General features: G+C 37.3%; 1 non-coding gene across 1 annotated transcript; it reads left to right on the top strand.

Moving 5' to 3' along the window:
- The first annotated feature begins 505 nt into the window (after positions 1 to 505).
- On the top strand, positions 506 to 609 carry LOC112760005 (small nucleolar RNA R71). Its single transcript, XR_003180464.1, has one exon. It is a non-coding gene; the product is annotated as a small nucleolar RNA R71 (small nucleolar RNA).
- Positions 610 to 7,045: the final 6,436 nt, after the last annotated feature.

The following is a 7,045-nucleotide window of genomic DNA, read 5'->3' as shown; positions in this document are numbered from 1 at the left end:
GGCTTGGTATGATCTTTGGTTGGAGTTTTGGTATGTGGACTTGTTATGTTGGTTTTGCTGGTTTCCCCACCCAAAGTTTGGGTGGTTTTTCCAGCCTGGGTTGTAAGTGTTGGAATGTGGATCATATGGTTGCCTTTGTTGATTTCCTACATAATTGGCCTCTTCCCAATCACCTCCTTCAGTGCTTACTTCCTCTTGATCTTGTATGTGTATTGCAGCCACTTGCTTTGTTTCTAATTTCCTGGTGAGCTCTGCTAGTTGCTTGGCAAACACCTTGTTTTGGGCTAAAATTGTATCAACATGGTTCAGCTCCATGACTCCCTTAGTGTTGTGTCTCTCTGAAGCATAGTAGTACTCATTCTCAGCCACTGTCTCAATCACTTCAATGGCTTCTTCCACAGTCTTTTTCCTGTTCAATGAACCTCCTGATGAATGGTCTACAGCCTTCCTTGATTCATAAGAAAGTCCATCATAGAAAATATGCAATTGCACCCAGTCATGGAACATGTCTGGTGGGCATTTCCTTGTCAAATCCTTGAATCTCTCCCATGCCTCGTAGAGAGTTTCACCATCTTGTTGTCTAAAGGTCTGAACCTCAGATCGAAGCCTATTGACCTTTTGTGGGGGGTAGAAACGTGCCAGAAACTTGCTTTCCACCTCATCCCAGGTTGTTAGGCTCCCCCTTGGGAATGATTCCAGCCACTTAGTTGCCTTGTCCCTAAGTGAAAATGGGAACAAGAGCAGTTTATAGGTATCTTCCTGGACTCCATTGGACTTCACAGTGTCGCAAATTCTCAGGAATTTTGTGAGATGTTGGTTTGGATCTTCATTAGCACTCCCACCAAATGAACAATGATCCTCCACAAGTGATATTAGCTATGGTTTGAGTTCAAAATTGTTGGCCTGAATGGGTGGTTTCTGAATGCTGCTACCACAATTCCCAGAGGTTGGGTTTATGTATGAACCAAGAACCCTCCTCTCAAGAATGGCATTATTTCCATCAGCCCTCTCATGGTTGTGAACTTCTCTATCCATGTTGAGATCTAAAGCTTCCTCAAAATTGTCCTCAGATTCTTCTTCAGATTCCTCTTCTCTCAGTACTCTCTTCCCTCTTGCTTCCCTTCTAAGTCTATGAAGGGTCCTCTCTGGTTCGGTATATGGAGGAGTTGATGTCTCTCCTCTCCTACCTGTCATACAAGAACACAGCACAGGCACCAAACAAGTGAAATACTCTTGGTTAATGGAAGAGTATGGTTAGAGCAGTTGAGGAATTAATTCAAATAGTTAGTGAGTCAGTGAGTTAGTTGGTTGAATTTAAAGGCATAAAGAAAGAAAACAAGTAACAGAGTGCAGAAGTTAAAATTCAACAAGTAACTTGAACTAAATTATCAAAACAAAAAAAAAATGCTCAATCTAGTTAACTTCCAATTTGAGAATTGTCAATCGAAAACCAATCCCCGGCAACGGCGCCATAAACTTGATGTGCATAAACTTGATATGCTACGATTTAGGAAATTGCACGATCGGCAAAATGCCCTCCGGCAAGTGCACCGGTTATCGTCAAGTAAAAACTCACAATAGAGTGAGGTCGAATCCCACAAGGATTGGTTGAGTGAGCAATTCGGATTAGAAGTATGTTCTAGTTGAGCGGAATCAAGATTTAGATGAGAATTGCGGAATGTAAAATTGCATGAATTAAAGAGCGAGAAGCTAAATTGCTGAAATTAAAAGGGATGGGGTGATTGCATGAATTTAATTGCAGAATGTAAAGAGAAAGTGGTAAATCAGAAATGGGGAGTTCATTGGGTGTTAGGAGATATTGAGATCTCCGAATCAAAACAACTTTTATCCCTTCCTCAACCAATGCATTCATTGAATTTTGCTTGGCAATCTTATATGATTAGATCCCAATCCCTTGGCTCACCAATTCTCTCTAAAAACAAACAAATTCCCAATCCCTTGGTTTAAATGTTCATAAGAAGAGATGATGCTCGATCACTGATTATACCACACAGTTTCATTAACCACAATTTGGTAGGATTACATGTCACAATATCCATCCAAACCCCAATCCAATTCACTGTGAGAAAGCTTCTCTAGCATGAATCCTCCATTCCTTTCCCAAGGTTCCGAAGGATTCCAATTATGGGTAGTTTCTTTCCCAAGACAACTACCCAATGGAATTAGATCGAGAAGCTTTCTAACAAAATTCAAGAGAAAAGATTGAAGAAGAAGATAAAACTATTATTGATTCATTGAATTACAATAGAGCTCCCTAACCCAATGAAAGGGGTTTAGTGAGTCATAGCTCTGAATTCAATTACAAAACTAAAAGAAAATGATCCAAAGTTCTCCGTGTCCCCCAAAAAGTCCCAACTAACTTAAATTCTATCCTATTTATACACTTTCTAAATTGAGCTTCTGTTGTGTTTCTTGGGCTTTGAGGCCTTTCCCTGATTTCCTTTTCCTTTGGGTTTATGGTCCATAATCCTGATGAGGCTGTGATCCAATTCTGTAACATACATTGAGCAAACTTAGTGATAAACAAGTAATGACACAAGACTCAACAAATTGAAGCTCCAGACTCATCAATTCTTCAGGCCCAATCCCATAAACCATGATATTCAATTGGGTTTCATACCATAATACGTTTAAGTTAATGTTTGTGCTCAAATGCTAACTTAAACTTCAATATATTTGGCCCAGAAATCCTTTCAAAAAGTGGCGTTTAAGTTGAAGTTTAAGTTTTAGTTTAAGGTTAAACTGAAACTTAAACGTGGAAATGGAAGAAAGCAACCCAGGAGTGTGAAATGTCGAACACGTTTAAGCTTCAGTTTAAGGTTAAACTGAAGCTTAAACGTGGAAATGAAGAAAGCAACCCTGGAGGAGCAATTGGGTCGAACACGTTTAAGCTTCAGTTTAAGGTTAAACTGAAGCTTAAACGTGGAAATGAAGAAAGCAACCCTGGAGGAGAGAAATAGTCGAACACGTTTAAGCTCCAGTTTAACCTTAAACTGGAGCTTAAACGTGGAAATGCTCCTGGTGCCTTTCTTACTTCTGGCGTTTAACCTCCAGTTTAAGGTTAAACTGGAGGTTAAACGTGGAAATGCTTCCTGGTGAGAAATTGTGTCGAACACGTTTAAGCTCCAGTTTAAGGTTAAACTGGAGCTTAAACGTGGAAATGCTCCCTTGGTGAAATTCTCATTCTGGCGTTTAACTTCCAGTTTAAGGTTAAACTGGAGGTTAAACGCTAGTTCCAGCATTTCTTAGCCTTCATGATTCTGGCGTTTAAGCTCCAGTTTAGGCTTAAACTGGAACTTAAACTCCACATGTGATATTCAAGCTTCCTTTATTGATTTTGTTGCTTCCTTGCCTAGCCTCTTCTTCCCTGAAATCATCCAAACAATTGCATCAAAGTCTTGCAAAATTTCATGAGAAATCTTCCATTCATAGCATTCAAGTAATATAACTAAAAACTCATGGAATTTGCATTAAAATCATACTGTTTGGATGGTTCATTGCTTTGTTATTCATTTAACCATTCTTGGTTACTTTAAGCTCAAGAAAATGCATAAAACAACTAAAACTAACAGAAAAATGCTAGTGAAACTAGCCTAAGATGCCTTGGCATCACTCTGCCACTAATGCTCTTTTTGTTCCTCTCCTTGCTGGTGGTTTGGGAGTAGCTTTTTCTTTACCTTTCTTGGTGGCCATCCTGAAAAAGGAAAAAGAAAGTCATATGTAAAGCTAAGGGTTCGAGCAAGGGAGCGATTATTATGGGTGATAATCAATGCACAGTAAAGAAGGATGTCGTTAACACATGGTCTAGACTACATGTGAAAAGTTCATCAATGGAAGTATAGCAAGTGCATGTGATGGCAATTAAATGCTAGATGTTTATTGGCATGCCGGCAAAGGCATGAGTAGCATAGATTAAGCATTCAATGTCCAAGTTAGATTACCAACCCTTTCAAACTAACAACCCATTTGTATTGACAATTATATTTAATTAATAAAATATAAAAAGAGTTTTGTGAAAAACAGGCATTAGAGTAGTAGAATAGAGTAATATAAAAATAATGCACAATGCCATACGGGTTTTTTCACAAACACATAGCATGCATGGTAAAGATGTTATTGAAAGTAGTGAATTGAACATGCAAGCAACTCTTTAAGAAGTAATATTAATTGTCAAACAATTTCACAATAGTTCACAAGCAAAATATAGAAGAAAATAATCACCTAATTAAATTTCTAACACCAATTAAATGAATAAAAAGACATAGAAAAGAAAGGAAAAGAAGATATAGATAATGAAAGTGAAAAGAAAAAGGAAAAAAAAACATAAACATAAATAAAAGTAATAATGGAAAAATAAAAAGAAAGAAGGAAAAGAACCTTGAGAATGGATGTGAAAAATAAGGGAGGAGAAAGTAAAAAGTGAGAAAGAATAAAGAAGGAAGAAGGGAAAACAAATAAATAAGAAGGGAAAAAGAAAAAGTAGGATTTGGGGAAGAAAAGATATGATATTTGGCTGATCTGGATAATCTGTGAGCGGCATGTGACGCGGACGCGTGAGTCATGCGGTCGCATGGTATGCGATGTTTTTCAAGTGACGCGGATGCATGGGTCACGCGGTCGCGTGACTTGACTCGTGCTAGTGGCGCGAGAGCAGCCTCGCGTTCACGCGACTCTCTGTTTTAAACTCATTTTGCCAAAATTTAGGGTGACGCGTTTGATGTGGGCGGAAATTGGCAAGTTAAGAATGATTATAAAATATGCGTTGCAAGTATAGTTCTCAACCAACCAGAAATCCGCTTATCAATTTAGAAGGGTGTCACAGAAATTAAAATTAAAATACTGGGAGTATGAATCCCAGGTCGTCTCCCAACGAGTTGCAGAAAAGTGTGCTATTTTATTAATCAAATGTTTTCAAAAAGGTTTGAGTTGAATGGCAAAAAATTAATTTAGAGAATTTATATAAATTTAAATAAAAGCCTTGACTTGGAGTTGATTAGCTAGAAGCCCTATTTTTGTTGGAGTACTCTCAAGATTAATTGACAATTGAGGGTTATTATGTTTAGTTGTCCCTTACTAAGTAAGGGAAAGTCAAACACGCTGGAATGCTGTTTCTATCCACAAGTTCCAATCCGCTCTTGGGAGGATTGGTGTTAATGACTAGAGAGCAATCCAACAATAAACCCAATTACAATCTTTCTCTTGAGCATCCCAACTCAAGTGTTCCTTTCAATCAGCTCCCCATCAAGTTAGGGAACTACTGCTCATTGTAAATGTAAAATTCATAACATAAGAAAGGGAATTAAAGAAAGACATGATAAATAATAATCAAAAGATTAATTAAAAATAAAAGTGATTCTTGTATTAATAAATGCTAAAATAACCCAATAGTAAAATTAAGTAAATTAAGGAACATGGAAGAGTAACAGACAAGTAAAGAGAACGAACTAGAATGTCGAAGTCTTGATGAAGCAATAACTCTTCTCAATATCCCAATGCAAAAATAATGAAAAATAACGAATCCTAAAAACTATGAATGTATAGAGAGAAAACCTAGAGGAGGAGTAAAACTAGATCTGAAAAACTAAAACTATGCGGAATGAATGTTGTTGTTGGTTTCTGCATGTCCTCTGGCTCTAGTCTGCTTTTTTGGGCCAAAAACTAGGTCAAAATAAGGCCCGAAATCGCCCCCAGCGATTCTGCAAATTATGCAGATCGCGCATGTCACGCGGTCGCGTCATCCATACGGCCGCGTCATTCGGCTTTCTGCTTTGCCACGCGGTTGCGTCATCCATGCGGCCGCGTCACTCGTGCTATTTCATGCCGCGCGGTCGCGTCATCCATGCGGCCGCGTCACTGTGATTTCCTTTCTTTCGTGCGGTCGCGTGATCCATGCGGCCGCGTCGTTTCTCGCTGGTCATCTCCTCAATTTCTTGTGTTTCTTCCATTTTTGCAAGTTGCCTTTCCAATCTCTAACTCATTCATGCCCTATAAAGCCTGAAACACTTAACACACAGATCACGGCATTGAATGGAATAAAAGAGAAATAAAATACATAATTAAAAGTCTCTAGGAACCAAGTTTTCAATCATGTAATAACTTTATGAAAGAATTATAAATGCATGCTTATTTAATGAATAAGTGGGTAAAGATCATGATAAAACCACACAATTAAACACAATACAAACCATAAAATAGTGGTTTATCAACCTCCCCACACTTAAACATTAGCATGTCCTCATGCTTAGTTGAAGGAGATAAAATGAATGAATAAGAACATGTAAAACCTATGAAATGCAATGCAACCTATATATATGAATGCAACTATATAATTTTTGTCCACTTGATCAAAAGTAAGTAAGCTCTTCAAAACAATTACAAATCAAATTCCACTAACTCAATTCTTATACAGTAAGAACAGATAAAAATGCAAGAAGATAGCTCATGAAAGTAGGGAACATAATATTTCAAGCATGGAACCCGCACTGATGATGTATGTACACTCTAGTTTCTCTAGTGTATAGGTTTATCACTCTATCCTTCTCTAATCATGCTCTTTAATTTTCTTGTTCTTCTCCTAACCAATCAACAACATTTTAATATACTAATGGAAACATCATGAGGTCTTTCCAAGGTTGTAATGGGGCCAAGGTAAGGGTAAGGATACATATATGGCTAAGTAAGCTTATAAATTAAATCTTTAATTAACCCAAGCTTTAACATAACCTATATATATTCTATATAACTTTAGAATTCATACCTAGCTACCCAGAAATCTCTTTCACATTCATACTCATGAATCAACTTTTTATTTTGATTTTATCATACATGCATTGATCTTTGAATGCTTGACTTAGCATTGGGGTGATTTTGTCCCCTTATTTATTTATTGAGTATTTTTGGATTTTTTTTTTAACATAAACATAAACATGAACATAGCTTATCAATGCACATAGAGTTTTAATTCATATAGTTTCACATGAGTAGGTATCCAAATTCCCATTATATTATCATGACTCATTCCCTT

The sequence above is a fragment of the Arachis hypogaea genome, chromosome 16 (assembly GCF_003086295.3).
Source record: "Arachis hypogaea cultivar Tifrunner chromosome 16, arahy.Tifrunner.gnm2.J5K5, whole genome shotgun sequence".
NCBI classification, from domain to species: Eukaryota; Viridiplantae; Streptophyta; class Magnoliopsida; order Fabales; family Fabaceae; genus Arachis; species Arachis hypogaea.
This window is presented reverse-complemented; position numbering and strand designations above follow the sequence as displayed.